This window comes from Carassius carassius, chromosome 22 (genome assembly GCF_963082965.1).
Source record: "Carassius carassius chromosome 22, fCarCar2.1, whole genome shotgun sequence".
Lineage (NCBI taxonomy): Eukaryota > Metazoa > Chordata > Actinopteri > Cypriniformes > Cyprinidae > Carassius > Carassius carassius.
In genome coordinates this window covers 26,600,318-26,627,583 of record NC_081776.1, presented here as the reverse complement: position 1 = coordinate 26,627,583, position 27,266 = coordinate 26,600,318, and the positions used below count along the sequence as shown (strand labels likewise).

The 27,266-nt window shown below is 35.9% G+C and overlaps 2 long non-coding RNA genes across 2 annotated transcripts; both read left to right on the top strand.

The window, feature by feature from the left end:
- Positions 1-18,744: 18,744 nt before the first annotated feature.
- Positions 18,745-21,737, top strand: LOC132099180 (uncharacterized). Its single transcript, XR_009423050.1, has 3 exons — positions 18,745-19,066; positions 20,878-20,996; positions 21,578-21,737. It is a non-coding gene; the product is annotated as an uncharacterized LOC132099180 (long non-coding RNA).
- Positions 21,738-24,339: 2,602 nt separating this feature from the next.
- LOC132099179 (uncharacterized) lies at positions 24,340-25,948 on the top strand. Its single transcript, XR_009423049.1, has 3 exons — positions 24,340-24,942; positions 25,339-25,562; positions 25,709-25,948. It is a non-coding gene; the product is annotated as an uncharacterized LOC132099179 (long non-coding RNA).
- Positions 25,949-27,266: the final 1,318 nt, after the last annotated feature.

The window sequence follows — 27,266 nt, the reverse complement described above, 5'->3', positions numbered from 1 at the left end:
ATGTAAATTTCTTTAGATTAAAATGAGCCCAATTATACAATAATCTGTCATTTAGATTTGAAGATATTCGTCATCGAATTATAACAAAACAAAACAAAAACTCCAAATGCGCACATGCTGCAATATTCTCATGATTTTACCTTTATAACTTCATGATCATGAAACATGCTTTGGTGGTGAAAAATGACATATCATTATTGACAGCAGATTCCAGTCCAAAATAAAAACAATCCATTACGATCTTTCATATATATGTCATGAATCAGTTGGAGAACTCTATTAAACATTTGACAGAACATAGTGTTACAACCCCTTTGGCTCAAGGAGGAGCAACATGAATGGAGAGTCCATACAACATAATCAAATTTGCACGAATATGTATTTTAATCAGAAAACAGACATAACTACATTAAGGTAAAACATAAAAAATATAAAGATACAAAAACACAACATGAAACCTTGGACTGGAGAGCGTGAGAAAGTCCGCCTGACCACCAAACAGCAAGACCAGCAGAGACCAAGCCCCAATCTCCTTCCCTCCCGAGGGTGAAGCCTGGTTCACACGGCAGGATAATTAGGCCGATTTTAGCCCCGATTGACACCTTCCGACAATCTTAAGGATGCTCCGATTATCGTAAAATAATCTGATCAGATATTCCTGCCGTGTGTTGTGTGTTAAGAATGCATTCCTCTGCTCGGAAGGACATCGGGACCGTTCCGATCTCAAATCGGGGATATCCAACATGTTGGATTTATTTGGCCTGATTTCTTCTCGTGTGTGGTGTCCCCCGAGGACAAACGATCACGCAGCCTGTGGACTGTGGCGTGTAGCCAATCAGAAAGCGAGGTGACGAGGCGGCAAGGAAGTACCGGGAAACAAAATCAAAACAGCCGGCGGCTTGGCGCACCAGAAAGTCCGGTGGACGTCGGAGATGGAGGACTTTGTCTCCACTTCTTTGACCATCGCCTTTTCTTGTTTTTCTTATGTTTTTTTCCCGGTTACAAACAAAGCACAAACTATGGCCACTGCATCCTCTTCGTCCGCCATGATTGTTTACTCTGAAGTCACGTTAGATCTTGAGGAATTTTGCGAGATTTCCCGTCTGACCTGGGAATGCTCGGGAGTCAGATCGGTTCGTGTGTGATGCGTTGATTTTGCCGTGTGGCTGCACACCACACACTGTATGACCAAAACTGTTAGAGCCGTGATTTTTTATCGCCGTGTGTGGGGTCTCTCAGGTTTGGAAAATCGGCCGACAATTTTAAAATCGTCCCGTGTGAACCAGGCTTAAGAAAGCCAGCATCTTATAAGCAGCATGGTTAATCACAATCAATTTTCCACACCTGCATCACAGCACTTAACCTAACGACACAAAAAGTGTTACCCCATGACACCTGCTGGACAAAATAAAGTACTACAGCCCCTTGGACCGTCACAGTAGAATCAGACTAATTTGAATAATCGAATTTGACTCTCCTTGCTATATTCGTGGAGTTATGAGTTGGTATTTTTGTGTATGGCACTCAGAAAGCAACAGTATTTAAATAGTATACTTCGACGAGTCAAGAGCTAAACAAAAAGTCCTGTTCCATTACAAAATACTGTAACTTTTATAAACTTTATGCTATCACCACAAAATGTTAATTAATATTTATAAAAAAATAAATATTTCATAAAACTGCTATTGAAATATATTATTTCTATAGGCTATACAAAAAAAGACTAAATAATAAGGCTGAATAAGCTGATCTATAGCATGTTAAATGGTGGTTGCCTGTCTATGAATGGTACACCCTTCTAAGCTCACATAAGTGGTTTGACCCAAGTCCTCAGCAGCCAATGACATTGACCCATTCAAACTGATTTTTAACGCGTACTTCACGTGTATTTCACGTGTATTTAACGTGTATTTAACACGTGAAATACACGTTAAATACGCGCTGATTTTTGACCCTCATGGCCTTCCATAGTCGGAAGCGCGAGTAACTGATCGTCTTCCCAACGTGTTGTTTACGTGTGAAGACACGTTGTAACACGTTTTTTTTTATAAACCTTAGTTTAACTTCTTATTCTTCGGTTGCATCCTCTAACTAGTCCACATTTGATTACTGCAATCAATGACCGATTTAGAAAGTTATGTATGGTGTATTATTAAAGTTAAATTTAGCAGAGGCTAAATATTATTGACAAACCTGACATGCTTAAACGGTTATTTTGGAAAAGCACGATAGTCCACATAATTTTTCTCCATCTCCCATTAAATCGGGAATAGATCTTATTGAATAGAAATACGCTGTAGCGTATTCAAATGCAGCAAAAACTACAATCAGTATCCCATCTGCTTTACCTAAATATAAAAATAATTGGAAATGAATTATATAGGCTACATAAAATATGCTTACCATTTATCAGACATATTGGCATTTCAAATACAAAGCCGGCCTACATGTCTACTTTATGATACCCTTAAGAGTGTAATGTAACCCAGACTTAATTTCAGGAAGTCTCTCGTCTCAGGGGGACATGAGGGAGGTCTACAGGTTTCCTAATAATACAAAGCTTAATGCTAAATCCTGAAGTATCAACAAAAAAGGTTCTTAATATGATAGTTTTTTCAACTTGTCACATTTGTTAGAAAAGTATTTTTTATTGTTTATGTTATAACATTTTCAGTAACAATAATTAATATTGTAGTAGATTTTCCCCCCTGAAATATCCTGTAATTGTACCACTAGGAGGTTCTCTACAATTCATTCGCAGGTGACCCCCCAAAACAAAAACCCTTATTCTCAGCATAACATAACACTTATTAACAAATTACAAATTTTATTCACCTCACAAAACAATACAAAAACAAAACAGGGATGCATAAATCGGTCTTAAGGGTCAACATTTTATTCATATTTTAAATTGCAGTTACAGGTCACAACAGTTTCACTTTGTGTATATATACAGTAGAAACATTCCAGAAGGTTTTCTTAATATATATTGTTCCCAGAAAACACTGAAGCAAAGAAAACTCAGAACAACAAAATGCCCCAAAGGTATATACATATTTAAAAAAAAGAAAGAAACTGTGATTTAAGCAATGCCAAATGTCTTGGCACAAGCTATGGCTAATGCCATGCCTTCAGAAAAATCATTAAATGTTGAGCACATCGGTAGATTGAGGCTCACTGAGCAGGTGTTGGCCGTTGGAAAGCTTCGGCCTAACCCTGGTTCCAGGAATGTTATAGTTGGAGTCCCCTGAAATCCTGCAAGTGGGACTTTAGATGCCCCACTAGCAAAGATTAAAATATCTTCCAGCCTCACGTTGTCAACGTTTCCTTCTAAAATTAAACAGAAAACAAAACAAAAATGTACATTATTAGAACAGTAAATAGCAAAACTGTTAATTTTTTTTGTCTTCCTGTGGATTACTCTTGGACTCTTTATTCTCTTCATGATTTTTTGCTGCCTGCCCTGGACTGTTTTCTATTGTGGACTGACTTATGTAAGTTTGCTGCATGCCCTGACCTTACACCTTAGTTTAATATTATTTATTTTAATTAATTATAAGAGCCGTTTCATGTCCATCCTTGAATCACTTAAGTATTCGAGGTTGACATAGGATTTAGAAAGTACTTAGTAATAAGTAATTTCGGAGAGTACTTTGTCTGATTCCACTATTAAGGGATGTAATTAGTAACTAGTAATTAATTACTTTTTTTGAGAAACTTAGCCAACACTGTATAACATTATTTTTTAATTGTTGCAAAGTAAATACTATTCATAAGAGTTACCCACTCAGAGTATGCGATTTCAGATGAAGCCCGATCCCTGAAATGGATGGATCATGTAAGGGAGACATCCAAAATGTGTACAGTTGGCGTGCCTCCAGGAAAATGGTTGGGAAACACTGACATACATTTGCTTTTTAAACACTCAGATACAGCAAATCTCAACATTTGATTTACCTTCCACCTCCAATAGCCAATCTCTCCAGAAAGCAAGAGTTCTGTTCTCAGACCTCCTCCTGTTGCTTCCAACTGGCAAGAAAATTGGTTTAAAAAGATTGGCCATGTCGGTTGAAGTTAAAGGCACAACAGATTCAGTGAACACGGTGTGAAATATTCCAGGGTTGGCAACAACCTCATCTAGGAGCCCCAAAGTCATTAGACCTTCTCTTAGCCTAGGGTGCAAGACAGAAAATTAATGATTAAAAAAATATACCATAGTAAATGCTTCAGTTAGTGTATATATATATATATATATATATATATAAACACTTGTAACACTTTTTTACTTTTTTTTACTTATTATATACTAACACTTATTATAATTATTATTTTTTACGGGATTGCCAAAAGTAAAAATTTCCAAATTAGATAAATTAATACAAATAAACATACTGTGCAAGAGCCTGTGCAAGTCTGTCCTCAAGATAAAACTTCAATGCGATCTGTGTTACCCTATCCCGCTCTTCTAAATTTTTGATGTAAGTGAAGGCCCCCATAACACCTAGGGTGTCAGCAAAGTCAGAAATGGCTGCCCTTGCTTCCTCCACAGATCCTGCTGTGTTGATCTGAAACAAAAAAATTGTATTGAGCTCTTACCATGTTTTTGTATCTTTAACATATCATCTAGCCCAGCAAACAGTTTTTATTGTTGTTTATGTCTGTGCGTTAGTTTTAATATGCTTTAAAACAAACCATGTGCAAATCATGTCAACACCATTGCTGAGTGTTTTTTACTTAAAACTGCAGTGAACCAAAGACAGTCTCAAAAACACGGTTTGATATCGCCAGTGTTTCGTACGTCACAAATTACCTTATAACCATTAGATCAAAGTGCGTGCGGGCTTTAGCATATCATTAACTATGAAGAAGAGGAGTTTCAAAAGAAGCCAGCTCTTTTTGCTTTCTTATCTTATCTTTTTTCTGTTGACATGAACAATTCGTAACATTTATCTATATCGCGGGTGAATTATGTATATAATGTATATGACGGTGTTATGTTGATGAGCTATAGGCCTATGCCTTTCTCCACTGACGTTCTGAGTTGTTGAATGTAAAGATGCAGATTAGAAGTCAGATCTTTGACTATGACATGGCGAAAAGTAGCATGCAAAAGGGGTTTGTACATATTTTACAAGGTTTGTGTAACAATAGTAACACATTATTAGCTATTTGATAACTTAGAAGATTCTGATACATCGACTTTCTATACAAGCCTGTATAATTCACTCTTCCTATTCTTGTTCTGAAACAGTTTCTGCTTAAACATATGGCTGAATTAAACCAGTATTTCCACTTGCCATTGTGTGTTTACTTTTAAAAAAAGTAGAGGATTTATGTACTATAACCAGTGGCGTGCAGTGGTGTTCTGAAATGAGAAGGCAAAGTCCTCACAGTCTTATATTTAATTATTTATTTGTAAATCATATGTAAGCCATGTCCGTTACTCTTAACAGTCACATTTTCCTCCTCATTAAATGAACATTACATAAAAAATAAAGCAAATACAATTCTATTTTGTATTTTTATATTAACCATGCTATTAGTATTCCATTCATTAAACCCAAGTCAATCTAATCAAGTTAGTCTATTAACCCCTTCAACATCAACCCTATGAGAAAAAAAACAACAAAAAAACAAACAATCAAATTACTAAGCAACCACTAAATGATCTTATGTTAAAAATGGATGTATGATCTCATGATCAAACTGTAGATGATGTAGCCTCAAACATAAGTACTTACTTTTCTCCAACTGATTCCGGATGTCATGGTCAGCAATTTCCTCCAAAGCAAACGTGGGTGGCAGAACACCACTAGTTTGTCTGTACAGGGCAACCCTCCCTGAACCACAGCCACTGAAATCATTTTTCCAATGGTTCTATACAGCCCATCTTGCACAGCTATAAAGGAATTTTGTTTTATAATTAAACCATACATTAGCAAAACAAATTCTTTCAAAATTCGTAATACAGAGTGAATGTGAATCTAACTTACCATCACCAAGAAGGGCTAATGACCTTGATTCCTCTGGCCCTTCAAATATCTTGCAGTGTTGAACTTCCTGCATCAAAAGGCGCAGGAATTCACGTCTGGGCCCGCCCTCATCAACTGATCCTTCCCCTCTGCCTTCAACATCAACAAATGCAACATCAACGCGGGCCTCTGCACTGAACCTCTGCCTCTGGAAGGCCCGTATGGCACAATCTAATACATCCTCCCTGTACACATTTATAATATTTGCTCTAGGTGGCTCTCTTTGTATTTTTTGCTGAAGTTTTTTTATCAGTTCATTAATATCAGTTGCAGAGCTTGAAGCCAGAATAAAATTTTCAGGACCGTCTTCATCCGATTCAGGCAGGATGGGGTTTCTCTCAGGCAGTGGTGAATCAGATGGATAGTTTAGGCTTTCCATATTCTCTGATCCGTCAGATGATGTAGCCTCAGGGTCAAAATGAACGGATTAGAGATTAATTAACTGTATTATATTGTATAATGTATTCATATTATCTGTACATTGTTCACCTCTGAAAGTACATCTGGGTCAGCACCTGTCATCTCATTGTCCATCTACAACAAAGACAAAAATTACAATCTTGTCTATTAATGCATCATGTTATTTGTTCAGTTTATCTCATTGTAAGTCAGGAATGTCAAGGCCAAAATATCTGGAATTTCAGGAACACAAGATAAAAGATATGAACTAGTTTACTTGCCATCTGAAGTTATCTGACAATTAGTTATCATTAGTAGTCATATTGGCACAAAGTAATTGCATCATTTTTTGACAAGTAATTTTTAAAGTTTTAAATATTACTTAGTTTGAACAATTGCATAGCTATTGTCATTATTTTCACACTGTTGAAGTAGGAAAAAGTGTTCTTTTCAAAAAAATAAATAAAATAGTTGAGGGAAAACATTGACATGGTTCTAATTAATTAAAATCAGCCTACAATTAATGTTTGTGTCCTTAATAAAAAGGCACTTACCTTTTGCCTGATGTACAGGGCAGATCGCCCAAGCTCATTCATAGCCCTGATTGCAGAAGGTGTCTTGATTGGGCAGGTCAAAACATGCAGCCTTCTGGTCTTGTCCACTCTGCAGAGTTCAAAACTGTTTTGACCAAGTAGAGGAAACTCTTTTCGAAGAAACTCTTCGAATTGCTGAGCATTTAGTGTCAGGGGCACCGTAATGCGTCGTATCTTATTTGCTGAGGGGGGAAATTCAAACATAGTCAGATCAGTAATGGCAAACTCTGATTTCAGCAATAAAACAAATTAAAACTCATGCACAAATCTTAAGTACTCAGTTCAGCATTTTTCTAAATATTTACCGTTTAAATCAATGACATCTTATAAATGTAACTACAGCAAATAAAACCATAGGGTAAAATTTAAGTTCTGTAAAAGAAATTACCACCTTTTGAATTGTAAACGTCCATGAATGGGTCATGCACCAGCACCACTCCTAAGGACCAAGATGGTTGCATTTGTAAAGGGTTTTCCTGATAAAGGGTGCTGTGGAATACAGGTTTATAATTTTCATAAGTTTATAAAACCTGAAATATAGCATGTTGAAGCAATACAGATATTCTTTGTTTGTTTATCAGTTTGAGTGACAGACTAGAGTATGCCACAACAGGGCAGCACACAATACGTAAGATCAAATTATAAACCCTTTTCACATTTCTGGGTTTTTCAGAAGCGTGAGGTCGTCATAGATAGGTAAACCTTTATAATGGCCAATGAGACACTGCATTAAATGTATTTTTTGTGTTCCCATTTGCTCAAATGGCAAAAAACCTGCATTAAATTTATTTTTTGTGTTCCCATTTGCTCAAATGGCAAAAGAAAACCTCACAGTGTTTAGAAACACCCTCGCAGCAGTGCTAACTATTTTTTTGTAAATTTATACAAAGCTAATATAATACAAATTATAGTGTTATTAATGAATCCACATAAAAAAAACATTTAAATATAAAACAAACTTGATTTGCAATGCTGATGACTGTTAAAACATGTCAACAGTCTGTGAAAAACGTCTATTGAAGCTATAATGTAACAACGTTTCCAGAAAGGTGTACTGTAGTGTGCATTGTAAATTAACTTCAACTACATGTTTATTAATGGGCATTTATAACTGCCACCTGAGATATATTCTTATATATTTACATATACATGCATGCATACTTAAAGGGATACTCCACTGTAAAATGAAAATTCTGTCATCATATACTCACCCTTATGTTGTTTCAAACCTGTATGAATTTCTTTCTTCTGCTGAACAGAAAGAAAGATATTTAGAAGAATGTCAGTAACCAGGCAGTTTCTGGTCTCATTGACTTCCATAGTAGGAAAAAAATATACTATGGAATGGTACCAAAAACCGTCTGGTTACTGATATTGTTCTAAATATCTTCCTTTCTGTTCAGCAGAAGAAAGAAATTCATACAGGTTTGAAACAACATGAGGGTGAGTCCATGTTGGACTCCTACTATGGAAGATGACAGAATTTTTATTTTACAGTGGAGTATCCTTTTAATTACTAAATTCATTACAAAAATAGACGATTAAAGAACAAAGACTTACGAAGTACTCTGTTGCATTTCTGTTTGGTGATCTGTTTCTGGGTTAAATAATAAGTATATTATTATTTTATCTGAATGAAAATCATAAGAGATGATGAAAAAGGGTTTGGTCTGCTAAAGAAGACAAAAAGAACGTGTGCAGGAAAAGAAGTTTACCTTTTACACTGTTTAATGTGTTTCTCCAGGTCAAAAAGGGGAACAACTCCAGAGCACTCCTGGCAGACTTCCTTTACAACGTACTTTACAACAACAACAACAACACATTGTACAAGAATAATTATGTTAAACATTTTTGACAGTATTCATTAACTACTAATTATTCATATACAATTTATAATTATACTTTGTGTTCCTACTCAATATAGGTGTATTGAATTTTCACTTAAAACATTAATCTTACCATATCTTCTGTTGATGTTTCTGCCATTATGGATTGTAAAGGAAGGTTGTTTTGGAGTGGAGCTATGTAAGCTGTGGCTTTATTTAAGCCCCGCTGACCCTTCAAATATGGTATGGAATACCCAGAATTTGGTATTGGTATGCCAATTAAGTTTTGGCTTTGTGTGCATCTCAGTATTTTGAAGCCATGTGCACTTTTGAGAAGAGGGTAAGCACAGGTTAGCTGGGTGTTCAATTCATCAAATGTGCCTGCTGTGCAAACCAGAACCACCCTTTTCAAGCCCAGGCCAGATAAAGCCAAAATTTGGCGTTCTTTCTGGGAAGGAGGCAGGTTACGGTTTACTTCAGCCAGACAACAGAAAGTTTGTGTGTACTGAAAAGAACTTCTTGTCTGTGCTTTTTGGTATGGGCTGAAAAGACCCCTTAACACAGTCTCTGTATGTGTTCTCTTTCTGCTAAATGTGTGAGATTGTCTACTAGGCATATATGTCACTGAAGACAGAGGTGTTAGAGTAGCTGGTGTTGCATTGTTTTGCAGGGTGTATTTGTATGCAGTTCTGTTGGAATCGAGGTTGGCTGAAAACTTTGGATGGTGGACTGTCTTGAGGTCTGCAGTGGCGTTGGAATGTATGATACAAAATTAGATTGTGAGGGTGTCAGAATGGCATTTGTTGGACCATTTTGCAAAAGGTTTTGTGACAGTGTGTTTGTGTCCAATGGTCCAGAAATTAAAGATGATTGGATGATTGGATTGGAACGCAGTGTGGATGTCTGTGTGGAAATGGCAGTTGATGGATGGTGTTGCTGGGGATTTAAGGTAAGGGAATTTGTGTGGGGATGAGACCGAGTTGGGATGAATGTGGAAGACGATGTTATGTTTTGTTGTCCTCTGATCAAGTCTGATGCTCTAAAAAGCATTTCAGAAGCTTGTAATCGCTCACGTTCTTCTCTGTAAGGAAATAAGAGTCAAGTTAGAAATAAATGCTAATCTGACAAAACACATAACAATGATTTATTGAGCTTGAAAATAATAACGCAACAGTTCTAACAAATGCAAATAAATAGGAGTAAAAGGTTGCGATAACGCTATTTAAGACTCAAATCAGTGTTTAGGCTATAAAGAACCCCACCCCCCTTTTTTGACAGTGTGCCAGTATTGCATTCTTTTGAATCTTATCGTCCTTCAAACACCTTAAACCTTAAATGCGAGGTGGTCCATTAGGCTAGTTTTTTTCTCTTCACTTTGAAATTTGCTGCGCTCACAAGTATAGCCTCTTAAAAGTTTAATCAATCACAATAGGCTGTATTGTAACTGTTTATTTTCTCCACACATTTATGATTTTAAAATGGTCATCAAGAATTTTGTTATACTTTGTTACTTTTGTTATACTGTAACTTACTTAACCCAATATCACCATTTGATAATGAACAAGATCGACTTCAAGAAACCTAAATAACCTAACTTACATGCAGAACTTAGTAACAATAATAATAATAATTAAAAAAAAATTAACAATTGTATTCTTAAATTGCCACCTTAACAGGTTTTTATACAAGACCTCCTTATGCTGCTGCTGCAGAAATTAGTTATGGTAGACGAATAGCAGCTAAGCTTGTAGCCAAGACCTAGCAAACAATTAGTCTGCTTTTAAACATTAAGACGTTGTTAATACATGATCCACTTAATACAGATCAAGATATAATGCTAAATAATCAATAACTTTTTTTTTTATAAATCAATAACTGCAACTTACGGAAATCAATCGCTCTGCATCATTCCGCTGAAATGAGGCGCGTAGCTCTGATCAAAATTTGGCGGGCTGCACTGTGGTTCCTGCAACTTTCAGACCTCTAATTGGTCAATATTCCGCCCAAAAAAGAAACCGCCCATTTTAATTAAAGTTATGTAAAGCTTACTTTACAAATGATTCTGACACTTTCACGATTCAATTTTTTTTTTATTTAAGATAGTGTAGGTGATAATGCCAGACATTACAACAGTTACAGTGCTATCATATTTTGTTTTTTTTAAGCAGTGGAAACGATCTTATAACAATCTTATTCTGACTATCATCATCGCTGAAAAGGGGTCGATTCTGTATATGGCTCTTAAGCAGCATGGGAATAAAACCATAATCATACATCTGTTTCTATATTATTTACAGCACAAAGTACAGTTACCAGCTGTGAAACATACATCAAGCAATTAAACAAAATCAATCAAATGTGAACTCTCACAGCTTCCTTGTAAACCTCCATGCCAAATGGGTTACTGTGTATGAAAGGGTCAATATTGTCCTGTAATTTGGCCACAACCACCTCCCTGAGTAAAGAAGGGGGCTCTGGAACAGAAACTGTTGACTGCTCATCAATCTCGGTAACGACCGGTCCATCCCAGTCAATGCTCAACTGATCAGCTCCCAACTGAAATAAAAGGGAAAAAAATTAAAAGAAAAAAAAAAAAAACAGAAAAAAAGACAGAAATACCCAGCTATCAAGGCTTACTCCACCTGATCACACAATGTTTCTGTACTTGAAATTTGTCCTGAAAGCCAAAGTTGCTGAGGAGATTTGTTGCCTTGTGAAGAAAGAGGGTGTCGGTCCCATGTGCTTCTGAAAATATTAAGGTGTGCATTTATCCTGGGAATCATGACAAATTGTAGACATAAGATGTGCAGGTCATTGTTGGGATCTAGAAAGCCAGAGTCCTCAAGATGATGGAAAGCTGCATAATAGTTGCTGAGAACCGAGCACCACAAATCACGCCATAATCGCTCAATTCTTTGATTGTGCACACTTCTGCCTGTGATCATGCTCCTTTTTTCTGACAAAGTAAAAAGGAAGATTTAAGGTACAAATTTGTTTGTGATAGTAATGTAGAAAAAACAACATCAATATCATGATGAAGTACAGGGGATGAGATTGTAGAAGTGAAAACAAAGAAATATTTAAAGTAAAAATACCTGATCCCCTTAAGGGATGTTCTAACATGAAACGAGCAACATCAACATTTTCACCACCCTTGTCACTTCGGACACGAACAGGCAATCCATGACTCTGTACAGTCTCCAAAAAACAATGAAGCACCGTTGAGGCTTTGTTGTTAGCATTTGCTTGAAGATACATGATTTTCCTGCTATAACCATCAATTCCTCCATGGACAATTATTCACCATCTAAAATAAGAACAACAAAATAACAATTATTATTATTCCAGAAGAACACATGCGATAGGATTGTTAAAAATAAGTGCATCTTGGAAAGTATAGCTGAGGAATACTGTATGCATTTAATATAGTATTACTTTTTTCTTCAACTGCTTACACATTTTAAAAAAACTTTGGCTTTTTTCCCTCTAAATTTTACACATCCAAGAATTGCGCACACAGAATGCAAAATGCCTCACATTTCTTTGCAAAATGAAGCATTGCATGTGAATGCGTGTCCACAGTTTCAAAGTCTGCAGTTTGAAGCGTGTGGGTGTATGTATGTTCAGTACTCCTAATGTGTGTGCACTAACTTGGATGGGTTAAATGCAGAGGACAAATTCTGAGGATTACCATTCTTGGCCGTCATATTATGTCAACTACCATAATTCTCTACAATCATATGTAACTGACATTGTTAAAAGAAAAACTAAATTAATGAAAAAGGTTAGTTTACATTGTTACCCATAGCTAAAATAACATTTATAACCATTTTCATACGGTTTTAAAATTGCACAATTACAAAAAAATAAAACATTTTCACAAATAAATGTCTTCAAATATGTTGATGGTAAAACACATGATAAAACTGAAATTTATTTTGGAACAAAGTAATATACTACTATTAAACAATATGTACCAGCATAAATAGAAGAGACTGTATCCCAAATTTTGCCATCTATTAATTTGATAAATCTTTTTAATTTAAAGATTAAAATTCTGTAAGACTTTTCTTAAACTTGTATTGTCAACATGGCTTAACAGTTGTTTGTTTTTATATTTGTGGATTTTGTTGAATTTGAAACTTCTTTATATTATTGAATATTATGAAGTAAACAAAGACTTGCCTCACAAGCTTGTGATTTCCATCTATATGCCAAAGTGACAGTGGCGAGGGAACGGAGTAGGGTCTTCTTGGTATGAGCATGACCTCAAGGCCTCGTAAGACACTTCCAATGGGGTCAATGGATCGGAGAGTTGTTCTGACTCTTTGCTGGGTGATCCTTTTAGGGGAAAAAAGCAAGTTTAGTCCAGGTTATTGAACTAAGATAGATTCCACATATGTGATATGAAAGTTAGTTGCGTTGAATTTTAGAACCATTTTATTTCTTAGGTAAAACTTAGGTTAAGAAACATTATAGTAAGCATGTTATTTTGCCATACCTTATGCCTATGCTCCTCAGATATCCAGAGACCATTCTGTATCCAGAGTTGGGAGTTGTTGTAAGAAAGTCTGGAGATTCGTTGGAGATCCTCCTCACTAATGTCTGTAAAACACTGCTTCACTGATAATTCCAATTCTTTCATTCGTCTTCTAATTGTTCGAACACTCACATCCAAAAGTCTAGCAATTTCAGGAACAGTGAAGTCAAATTCAAGAAGGAATTCAAGGTGCTCTTTTGATATGTCAAAACGAGGGTGTCCCGTTTTTCCTGATCTAATAATTGGTGCTTGGCAACCATTGAGAACTGTGCACTGACAACGGTCAAGTATTTCCAATGCAGACACCAGACTCCGCAAAACTTCTGGAGCATTGGGAATTGAAGTGGTTTCAGAAAACCTGGACAACACATTTAGAATTTCTTCAATTCTTATATAGACAAAGTCCATGTCCTCATGAATGGATGCCAATCTACATCCAAGGTCATGTAAAATGTTGGAGAACTCTTCCAAAAATTCTTGGGGTTGCTGCATGTTCTAACATGTTCTATGCATTAACAAAAAAACAAAGAAGGTAATCCATCATGAAACAAGAAAAAAAAGCAACATCTTCACATAAAGACAACAGCAGTCAAAGATTTGAATCAAAATGAGGGTACATTAACACGTGATTATGATTAATTGAAATAGAAACAGCTGTTGACTAGTGACTAATAGGTCTAAGATCAGACAAAACAAGAAGTAGCCTAACATGTGAAAACAAGAACATAGAAACGAAGGGGCAAAAGTGAATGCAAAATAATAATCCTAGAAGACACACACACACACACACACACACACAATTTAACAGTATGGGCTTTTTTATGAAGGGTTTAAGCTGGTCCAAACTTTGCAGCTGGGGATCACTCATAACAACTTGAACAAGGACTATTAGGAATAATCGTATCAGGTAATGACAAATAATTGCGCCAAACAAGTAACAAAACTTACCCTGATGAACTGGATTGGTTCATTTTGATTGGATTTTTGTTGGCGAAATTAAAATCTATGTAGTCAGTGAGCACCCTGGAATCCAAAGCTCTCACGAGAGCACAAATTGGGAGTTGTTCTGGTGTCGAGTATAATCCTGTCGTGTACAATCCTGGTATAATCCCTATGGTATAATCAGACGGGCTCTGGTATAATGCTCATTAAATATGCCCCTCTATCTGAGCAGCACAAATCACATCTGAGTTTTTTTTTTTACAAAATAACAAAACAAAGGGGAATACAGAGACATTTGAATCCAACACAAACACAAATAACAAACTTCTACATTCTATATCACAAATCAATCATGTTTCTATTACATTCAGTATCCTTTTCAGCATTGTACATGTCTTTAGAGCTTTTCGATTCTTCCGGTATTGAAGTTATGTCATAAAAATCTTCAAATCAGTGGGAAATACCATTTGGTACAGTCGATATACACTTTGGTTTATGTATACGGTATTTTCCAAATAGTATAAGAAATGTAATTTATATTATTCATTTCCAATAAGCCAGAATCACAATCCATAAACAAGACCATTACATCAGTTATTGTTACAAACTTATAAAATAACTCAAAAAGAAACCAAGAACTTGGGACCAAAATAATTTAGTATACTTGCAACTGAAAAATAAGTGTACATTTGTTTCATTTTCTTCTTCACAGAAACTGCATAATGGCGAGAACCCTTCTTTAAACTTGGGCTACTAATAAAGTCATTACATGGATAGTATCTGTTTATTATTTTAAAGTGAGTTTCTTTGACTTTATTAGGCATTACATATATATCGGACCACAAATTCTTAAAGACACTAAAGTGGTAATAATGTTTCCATTTCCCCATTGCCTTGGGTGAAGAACTTTTTTCATTAGTTAAAATTCTTCTGATTAATATATTATTTCTTTTTTCATCCTTAATGGAAAGGCCCTCAATAGTCAGATTGGGAAGAGAACCAGTTATAGGATTATACATCTTTTCGTTTTTTTATAAGATAAAGTAATTTCGGGGAGATACAATTAATAAGTTTAAGAAAATCTTTTGAAGACAAATTTTTCCCAAGATAATTAACAACTTCATTGTAATTATATAGGTCAGCTGATTGATTTATCAAATCTGTAACAAAAATCGTTTTTTGATGATTGAAAAATTGTCAATCGTTCCAAAAAATGGTCTTGTTTTTTAATAATATATATTGGTTATTCCAATACAAGAATAGGGAGAGAAATTGTGTTTGTAAAATATTTTCCATGCATTCAAAGCTTGTTTGTGAAAGTTAGACCACTTTGTTTAGGAGTTTTGTACATTTAAAATCACAAGCAAATAGAAAGTTAAGACCACCACATTCTTTGAAGAATAAATTGTGAATTAATTTTTTTTACGGAGCTGTCAACACAGACAAAAAGATGTCTGCATACTTCCGAGTCAATACACAAGTATTGTTCTTAATCAATGTTTTATTATCAGTTGAAAACTGACATTTCATTTCATTTCATTTTTCATTTCATTTATTTATTCTCTTTTCATGGTAATGCAACACAAAATGCCACAACAACAATCCAACAAACACAACAAAAATACATTCCATGACAATAAGAACAGGAGTAGGATGAAGAAAAAAAAATCTTATAAACTCCTACCCCATTCTTATATTAAGAAAGTTACAAATTAGATGGCCTCACCGACATTAATAAAATAAATAAATAAATAACAAAGCCAAATAAAAAAAAATAGCCTAGACCAGATGTAATCTACTTTCAATTTTAACAATTTTCCTTTATTATTATTATGTATTATTTATTTTTTATTATTGCACATAAAGGTAAGTTAGTGGACTTATACTCATCAAATTAAATCAGATAACTCAATCAGTTAAGCATAAAAGGTTCATGGCTCTAGACTACATGACTTTACAAACATTTCACATATTAAATAAATATAATTCAGTTTCTATTTCAATGTGCCTCGCTGTTTCTATGTAGTAGCCTATATCTATTTTCACACAATTAAATGCTCTCTTCAACCTGTTAAATGTTTTAATCAGACTAGTTAAATTAACATTTTACTTCCAACAGAGGATGGACCTGTCCCACCACTCAATATTGGAAGAATGTTAAAATGGCTTTTGTAACTTTGCTTTTGTATTTGTAGTAAATAAAAGGGACCAAATACATTGTGAATAATTTGTGTTCATTTAACAGCTGCGGTCCTTATATATCTCTACCCTTCCATCTGGCATCCTCCCATTAATCCAGGCATCCAGTATCTGGTTCATTTTCAGAAGGTGCGATGATGGGATTATGTGTGTCGTCGATGCATCCAACCACACTGGAAATCATAAAACAAATTATAATTATTACTTTCAGAGGTCACAACCAGATGTTATCAAGTGAACATCATTTATCAGATTATCCTAATTTAAACCGATTTCTCAACCACTGACCTGCACTCTGTGAATCTCCTCTTTGATGGATCTCACTGGTTTGTGTTCAGGAAACAACACAAAAACTCTCCAAAAGAGCTTGAGAGCAATTGCACACTTTCCTTCCTGCTCTGATACAGTTGCCTTACTAATGTGCTCTGCATCTCCGATGTTACATTAAAAAAGTGCAATAAATGAATGTAGGCCTACTTTAAAAAAAATGATTTTCTTACTTAGCCTTTTATCCATTAAAAATATCTAAACATTCTTAAATCAAGATGCATTTACTACATAAGAAAACGCACCTTTATGCCCCTTTAGCACTTTAGCACTATATTTAACACAAGAGACAGTGAAAATGCATGTAAGAAACAGTGTTTACTGTTTACATGACCTCTCTCTATGACAGAATTTATATATCAGAGTTCATCAGAGAAAAAAAAAACCATCAACATCTTATGTTAGAGGAACTAACTGTCTTGTAGCCCAAGAGTCAGCGGAGTCAGCAAAGTAAATTTCAGAATGAAGATGAAATCATGGTAAAAATTAACAAAGTAGCCTAGGCAATAGATTATATTGGATAATATTAACTGTCGGGTCTCGGGACTAATCACCTGCCTTTTTGGTGTGTGTATGTATTTGTGGGTGTTTGGATGGTTTGACAGCTCACCAGTCTGCCTGTTTGAGTTTTCCCCGCCTCCCTTGTTTCCCCGTTGTTAACCTTAATTGCTCGCCACCTGTTCTCTATGTTCTTCTAATTTTTTCCCCTTTATTATTCCCTGTGTTTCTCTGTCTATTGTCAGACTGTTGTTACTCGTACCAATAGATCCGAACTTCTAGCTGTTCTTTGCACTCACCTTGTCTTGTCCTCAGGCTCCAGTGTGTTTAGCTGATTTCTCTGCCCTTGTTCTTACAAGCCCAGAGCTCCTAGTAGCTTCCAGCTGTCATCCCTCCGTTCTCGGCGGTCATATGTACTACTGTGGAACATTACTCATCTGCTTTTGACTCATCTGCTTCTCATTCTCTCACTACGAGTGAAACCTGTGGAACGTGACTCATCTACTCTGCCTCCTCTGCTTAAATAAAGCTTTGAGTTTACCCGCATCCGAATCTAGCCTGTTTCTCCTGACAATTAACTGTGTCTTTCTCAATGTGTTATTACCGTGAAAAGTCAATGGCCAACTAATGACAACATGGTCCATGGCATTGAAGACTTTGAAATTAAAAACCCTTTATCTTATAACTTTTAACTCTTACTTGTAAAACAACATATCAGACAATATACAATTAATCAGTTTGACAAATAAAAAAATAAAAAAGGAAAAATACAACAACATTAATGAAAAGCCTACCACTGTAGCCTATACAGTTACAATAGGTGAGTCTGGTGTTTGAAACATTAGAGTCATGAAATACACAGAAAGTCATGATATAGCCTACAGGGGGTAATTTGGTCAGTTCATCACTTAGCCTACAATAGGCTTATTCAGGGAAGTGCAGGAAATGGTTGAGTATTATTTAAGGTATAACATCTGTAGGCATATGTATTGCCTATCATGTCCATTTATAGCCTTTACACATCAGCTTGTATACTTGTATGGTCAAAAAGCTGCAAATTTCATGACGCTGGCGTCACGTCAGGTCGTCACGTGGGTCAGCCGTTTGAAAGTTCAAGACGTTCGGATAGACGTTCGATCGGTCGGTCGGTCGTTCGGATGTTTGATTTTGGCACGGAGTACCCGCCATACTAATGCACACTGCGGAGGCTGTCTGTCAGTCATATGGAAAGCCAAAATAGTCACAAACGCCTTCTCGGGCGTCTGATTGCACACAGACACGTCAAAAGCGTGCGATTTTACAGCAAAACGCACGTCCTCGCGTCCAAAACGCGCGATTTGCCATAATCACGTGCGTTCTAAGCGTGCGCTTTGGGTTTGCAGAAAACGCGCGTCCTCGACGTGTGATCGGCTGTAAAAACGCTCGTTCTTAGCGTGCGCTTTGGAGTCACCAAGGACGCGCGTTTTTGACGTGCGTTTATCATAATAGAAATGGGCGTCCAAGACGTGCGTTTTGAGTCGGACAAAACGCACGTTTTGAACGTGTAAACAGGTCAACCAAACGGGCGGTGCAAACGTCTTTTGAAGTATCCAAACAGGCGAAAGAAACGTGCGCTCTCCTAGTGTTTTCAAAATGGCACGTCGAAAGCGTGTGTTCACTTCATAGGGCAGGAGTCTGTAATGCTTTGTCCGCTATATATGGGCTATTACGGTAAGGCATGGCTTCCGCAAACATATGTTTTTTTTTCACTCGGTCGTAAAGAGCGATGTTATGTCGTTTAAGGGACACATTTTAATTGTATGTTGTTAAGCTTCATTGAAGAAATGGGTCTGATACACTCTTTATTATAGATCAGTGCTGTGGTACAGTTTACATGAATGTTGTTAATTTTAGCTGCTATTTAACTTTACCTCTGTACACCATGTAGCACCACCTAGATGACTACAATGGCTCGTAGAATTCTTGTACAGTGCAGGATCACTTTTAACGACAGTTGTCGTCAAATTTTTTCAATGGTAAACCCGGACCTCGATATTATGGAAGCCACAATTATAAGGTAGGTTAATCACTGTTTTTCATTCACCACCAGGGTAACACTTTATAATAACTTTAATTAATAAATTATTAACAAACATTATATAATGTTTAACAGATCATTAGGTAATATATATATATATATTCACATATCAATAAATATGAGATAATGTGCTTGTTAATGTTTACTAATAACTGTATTAAACATTACCTAATAATTAACATTTCATGTAATTTAAAATGCTTACAAATGTTATTAAACTTCTAATTCATATGATCATGCACATCTTGAAAATCTAAAAAGGATTTTAACAGACGTTAATTCAATGTTTAAAAGCTTTTGTTAGAGTGCAACACTTTTTCTGCGGTTTAAGTATGATACGGTAAGGTTAGGGACAAGTTTGGTGGTTTAAGGTTGGCTAAGGGGTCAGCAGTGTACAGGTCAATTTGATAAGGGAACACAATTAAATCTGTTTATATTTTATTGCTTTAATAAATCATGAATGTATTTTCTTGAAAATATTTTTTTACCTCCTGTTTGATGTATGATTCAAGGACTATCCTGTTTAATAATACAAACTAACATACTAATATAAGTGTTGAGGCAATAAAAACATGTTTTGAACCCAAATTACAATTTGTTATGTCTTTGCCAAGCATTTAGCCAAACTTAACTAATCACCCTTTACACAAACATAGTTACAGTATCTAAAAGTCCAGTGCCAATAATGGTACTAAAAAACTAGTATGATGAATAGTCTCAATTTAAGATTGGGTACTGCAAAAACATAAACAAATGATTAATACATGTTTCGTAAATATGTGAAAATAGGGTGAATTCCAGTCATTTTGGGAACGTTTTGCCATCAAAATGACTGCTCATAAAGGTAGCTACTAATGATGAGTAAATGTTTATAAACCTTTACAACTGCTGAATAGTTTCCACTTTAGATTGGGTACTGCAAAGACATTAACAAATAATTAATAACTGATTTAAGATGTACAAATAGTGTCTACACAACAATATTACAAACATAATTTTTGTTAAAATCATTTGTAGACTTTTAAAATGCATTGAACATTTAATAACATTTGTAAACATTAACTAATGATCCGTTAAGCATTATATAATGTTTGTTAATGATTTATTAATAAAGCTTTTAATCATTGTAAACCATCTGTCAAAATTATTTGAAGATTTAAAAAAAGCATGATTACATGTTTGTATGAATTGTACGAAAGTTTAATGACATTTGTAAGCATTTCAATTTACATTAATGATCTTTTGAGATATATATATATTAACTAATGATCCGCATTATATAATGTTTGTTATTTAAAGTTTGTTTCAACATTACTGAAACAGTTACCCATACTGTATGCATTTTTTTGACCAACGGCATCCAGACCAGACCAGACCAGGTGTGAACTTAATCTATATTTTTGTCTCTTGAACATTTTTTAATTCTTTTGTTATGTGCTTGTAGATTGGAAACGGTGTTGCTCAGTTTACGCGGGATACCATTTGGGACTACTTCTTTGCAAGAACTCATCGGCCTTCTCTCAGCATTCATTCAGGTCCTGCGAGACCAGGCCAGTAATCAAGGTTGTTTGATGTCATTGATAATATTTATATTTACCTTTCACAAGTTCACCCCTACATCTAATCTGAAGGCGAATAGTAGGCATATTTTGGCATGCTGTCCTGGGGGAGGGGTCTGGGCCCGGAGCATAGCCCGAACCCAAATAACTCCCTCTATCCCTAATTTGGGATAAATATATTAGAAGTGAGGTGTTGGGGTGGAGGAGGGATGCCGAAAAACTGTCGTGGTACAGGAGGTAGGAAGACTGGATATATGTACACGAGATGCACCTGTGCCAAATTGGATGATTATCTAATCGTGCTCCTCCCGAACTTTGGTAATAAAACCACATTTCTTGCACACCTCAGTTTAAATAAAGCAATGTACTTGGGATGGCCGAAATTTGTACCCTATTAAAAGAGCCCATAATGTGGAAATATATATTTTTTGAACACGAAATCAAAAAGCTTCTCCAGTTAGCCTGTCAGATTGTTAATGGGCAGAAGTTATTTGCCAATCCTTTTATGGTATGACCATGTAGTCTGCATGTGAGTTCCTATGAACATTTTATGGAAAATGCTAACTGTTTTTTCTATTTTTCCAGAATGTGTAAGTGGGTATCAAGTAGCATTTATTCATGATGGCAAAGGTCCCCCATCCTATGATATAACCAGGGCACAACTAGAACTTCTGGTGGGGTCTGGATTTACTTCAAGGCAAATTGCTGAAATCGTTGGTGTGTCACAATCCACTGTGAGACGGCGACTAAGGCAAGGCTTAGCCAATCTCAAATGTTTAATACACATTTGTGCATGCCATAAAATTACTGTAAATGTTCATGTTAGCACATGTTAGCACCAAATTTCTTAAATTGAAGTCAAGTTGTCACATGTTTTCATCGCAACAAGTGGCTGTCAGGAAACTATAGAGTGGACACATGGATATTTTTGGAGCCTAAAAGAGTCATGAACAGCCTTTTTATTATTTTGTACTGTTATCTGCGGTCTAATAATGTTATCAAGACTTTTGCATCAAAAACACCATAATTTAGAAGTAATTTACTATTTTCTGTCCAGTTTTTAACCCCCCTCATCAGAACGCTCTGTTTGAATTGGCCTAGAGGATTGTAGACTTGGATTGTAGATTGTAGACTTGTAAATCCCCACGGCTATTATTGGCAAACACTTTTGTAACTGCAAAAAAATAATGTAAATCCCCTAGATAACTAAAGAGATATCAGAATTTGGGGTAAGACTTTGTAAGATATTTGTTAAATAAAATAATGGCACAAAATTAAATGGTTAACAATATTAAGTAACTGCTTTGTCCAAATCCTCCCTTTAAACAGAATCTTTCATCTCAACCGTTCAAGACGCTATGCACAGATTACGGATCAGGAGCTTGACAGCATGGTCATTGATGCTGTTGGTCAAAATGATCTAATTGGACCTGAATCTGTGAGTGCTCAGTTAAGCTCAGCAGATGTGCTTGTACAGAGGAGGAGGGTGAGGGCGAGTATGCTTCGAACCAATCCAGATGCAGCTGTTTTGAGAGCTACATCACAAAGACTACAGCGCAGAACATATAGCGTAGCTGGCCCAAACTCTCTCTGGCAGCTAGACGGTTATCACAAGCTCATAAGGTAATGATTAATTTTCTTAACATCTGCAAAAAAATAAACTTACAATTATTTTAAACCTATTTATATGGTAATTTACTTGGTATTCATCCAACCGTCATGTTTACAGTTGTTTTGACTAGTAATTGTGGTAAATATATTGAGTCATACATCAAGCTAGACAAATACTAGACAATTTTCGTAGTCCATATTATATAGTTTCGTATTAAGACATTGTTTTCAAGGATTTTCATTATAATGACTTTATCAGCTACGTATGAAATATTCCTTCATATTCATATTAAACTAGAGAAAGAGCTGCATGGTAATTTAAAAAAATATTTCGTGAATATATTGTGATTCATGGATCGATTGATGGCTACAGTCGGCTTGTGGTTTTCCTTGTTGCATCCAACAACAATCGCAGCAGTACAGTCCTGCAACATTTCAGCACAGCAGTCACCCAATATGGTGTGCCATCACAAGTGCGTTGTGATTATGGTGGAGAGAACGTTGATGTTTGTCTCTTCCATGGAATGGGCACCAGGAGTGTTTTAAGAGGTCAGAGTACACACAATCAAAGGATCGAGAGGTTTTGGGGTGATCTTTGGTCTGGCATGATCAAAGTGTACCATAGCCTCTTTACATTTCTAGAGTCTGAGGGGATCCTTGATCCTGCCAATGAACTGCACATGTGGGCTTTGCAGTATGTGTATCTCCCGAGAATAAACAGGGATCTCAGAAGTTTCCGCCGTCGTTGGAATAATCATGGCCTGCGCACTGAGGGATTTAGTACTCCAATACAGCTGTTTGTCCGAGCATGCCTGCGGTTGCAGAACAGGCCCTTAAGAGCCATTCAGGATGTATTTGAAGGACCTGTCAATGCCCCACATCTTCAGGGTGATGTTCTACCACAGGGGCCAGAACCAGCAATGGCACAAGAAATGGACACACCTGAGTACCATAATTCCGATCCTCTATGGAGAGAGGACATTAATGTCCCTGAAAGTCTGTTCAATCTAAATGAAGATGATGTTCATCAACTCCAATGCTTGGTGGATCCTCTGGGTGTCTCCAGGGATGGCATGGCTGTTGACCTTCTTCAGATGACAATTATGTTCCTGCAGTCTGTGGTTCATCCATAGACTGTTAATATTATAGCTTTGTGACAATTTTTTTTTGTAGTTCTTGTAAGTTTTATGTATTGGTCTAAGTTATTGTAAGCTACTTGGCCATTTTTGACAGTACAGGTACATAAGTTTAGTTTGTGTTTGTGTGATGTTGACTGCATTGCACATTGTCCTATTTGTAAATGTGTCCCTGAATGTTGTATGGAGGTCCTTATTAAAGGGTAATTGAGTTTTTGTTATTCAGTTATCTGGCATATTATTTGGCAGTGAATTGTTCATACAATAATTAAAACGACAAACAGTAAAATATCAAATAAATTTATTAATATGTGTTTATACTCGTCTAAGTGTCCATCATATAAGGTGTGATTTATAATACATTAGTTTATAAAGATTTAATTAATTTGCAAATATTTAATTAATGCATTTGTAATCTTTGGGTTAATGTTTTACGTTGTTAAATACATTATTAAAGTCATGAATATTATGTTTTTAAATGGGTATAATATCATCCAATAATAACGATATAATTACGCGCGAAATGCGTTTGTGTAAGTCTGGGAAATCCTGCCATGACAAACAGGATCATGGGAAAACGTGGTCTGCATAGAGCACATATCTAGCTACATAAGTCGTAGTGGAGAAAGATCAGCCTTCAACTTGTTATACAAGAGAAAGAACATGTCAGATCAGAGGTACAGATAACGTCTCATAAGTTTACGATCACAGATAAATGTTAACTTTGATAGGTTAATAGGACAAGCAAGTCTGGCAAACGAGGATCAAGAAGGCAGTCTTATTGAAAGGTATTTTATTGAGGCTACTATAAAACAGTGTGTAGTTATAAAAATACTTGCAAGAGAGTTAATTTATTTTTTGTATAACCCAGCCATAAATTTAAATTGTTATTGAACATCCTGCGCGCGCTCCCGCGGACATTAATCGTTTAAACAGATAGCTTTTTTAGCAAGACACTTGTAGCTTAAAGAAATCTTCAGTCACGTGAGCATAATTGAAGGGTTAATCTATTAACGTTATTGATATTCTAAAACCACATGTCCAAGTTAGTGTAACGTTTTACTTTTAGGTTGTGAGAATTCAGAAATGAGACAAATCCAAGACCTACAAGGAGGAGAAGGAGGAGGCCCAACCCCGCCGCACGTACGATAAGGGTACGCTTGGGATTCATTGAAGAGGGAACAAATCGTCCAGTTGCTCGAGGTATATAATGAGTTGATCGAAATAATAAGTTTTCAACAGTTGGAGGTTAAAACGATGTAGAATCTTTGGTCACAATTTAGTTAAAATTACGTTTAGCTTGTACTGTACAATAGAAATATAACTGACATTTTCAAAAGCTGAATTTTTTAACTAAATATTATACGTAATTGTAAAGCAGAATAATACTTAAAAAGCTCCTGAATAATCAGTGAAATAACTAGCGAGTAGTCGAGTAATTGTTCTAATAATAGTTCCGTAGGTTAGATTAATTCATTATCAAAATAATCATTTGTTGCACCCCTATAGTCTTTTTTTCAACGAGTGTTTGATTTGGCCATAGGTTTTTGGACACAGGATTTGGACTTGGATTTTTATTTTTCTTTGTTTTAATTGCAGAGAGCCAGGGTATTGTAAATCTGTATGTGCCTTTGGACCAGACAGAGGAGGAGTTTGTCAGTGAAATAAGGCGTGTTTTCCCAATGCTTGGTGATAGAACATTCAAGCTTTGTCGGATGGATGCCCATCATCACATCATCATCCTGAATTTGCCTGGCATCACACCACGTGACATAAAAGAGTGCCTTGAATTGAATAGGTCTGCGGTTTACGTCAGAATCAAGGTAACCCATTTTGTATTGAACCAGAATTATCTATTTCTACCTTTTTTGATTTATTGATCTACTCCATATGAATACTCAGTTTTTGAAACATTGATGGATTTATAGATCATTAAGCAGTTTTACTAACCTGTCATTTATACACACAGGCTGAGGACCAACCTACTTTTACTGTGCACAACCAGGCACCCTTACCTGTAACGCCAAATTCCAATTTCAAATTACCAGACAAAGACAGTCAGACTCTCTGTTACCTGACAACAGCCATGTGCCCCCCACAGAAGAAAGACCTGTTTACCTGTCACCAGGAAGGATACCCTTAAGCACTGCACAGCAAACTAGAAATGGCTCAAGCAGATTGTCTAGTCAGGTGCATAATGATGTCAGTTGTGAGGATTCAGTGTTTGTGGAGGTAAACTTTGGATGAATTTTCACTATTTGTAATTACAAATGTTGAATTCCTGATTGCAAAGAAGTCAATGATAATTAGCCTCCAAGTCACAAAAGAGGCTGGATGAGGTTAAAATCTTTTGGTTTAACAGGTTACTTGTTTTCTCAGGTGTTCAAAAATCAATTTTTAATGAAATGTGTATGCCTTTGTGATTTTATGTATTTTCCCTCAATTGAGGAAACACGACTGGCAGAGGCTAGAGGGCAAAATCCAGAGGTGCCATCTTTTGAACGGAGAGTGGAAGTGAGTTGCATCCACTAAATGAAAAATGTTATATATGCAATCAGTTTTATTTATAGTTTGCTTAGGACATATCCAGTGCTGAAATAGTACACTTGTGCTTAATTCGGTGTCTAAGTCTATGTTGCCACATAATTTGTGTGTTTTCACGGACACTAAGGAGAAGCCAGGACATAGAATACCTGGAGGCCCTCAACAGAGACCAGCAAAGGGACCAGGATAGGGCAAGTCCAAAACAATGCAAATCCATTTGTTTTTCTTAGACATTCACTTTTGTTTTTACTACTTTTCAGTTTAACTTAACTTTTAGGCAAGGGACATACTGAAGAGGTTATATTTACTGGATTGACACCATGCCATTTTATGTTCATAGTTGGCCTGTGAAGTGGGGTTTAAATGTCATAAAATGTAAGTAATACACTTCTCTGTTATTAGGAAGCGCAGAGATTGTCTTTAGAGCGTAGTGAGGAAGCTGCACAGTTGATGGAAGAGAGGAGACTGAATGTAAGTAAATTTTTACAGTTAGCTGGACTTTTTTCAAGACCAAACTTATGTAAATGTTATAGAAAGCAAGGCAAGCACAATTTACTGAACAACTTTAGTTTCTGCTCATAAGTATTCCAATTTGGGATATGCTATATTAACAAAATAATATCTCAGTAATTTCTGGGATTTTATCAGTAACAATAATAAGATTATATTTTGCTGAGTGCATTATTGTGCTGGTATCGGACTACCGTGGACAGCTGACTCCTAAAATATTTGATATAAATCATATTCTGTTTGGTGGTTCACAGCAGTGATAGAAATGTATCTTTTCCAATAAGTTTAAATTGATTTGTCCCTTATATGGAGATATTTACCTTTATAAAGCCATTTTATCACTAAAAGTGTGCATTATCTTCAATCAAATTCTTACAGTCAGTTAGAATAGTAAAACATTTGGGCTGTTAACAATGGAGCTAAACGAGTCTCAAAAAAGATAAATGCACACACTACATTCACATATGCACACA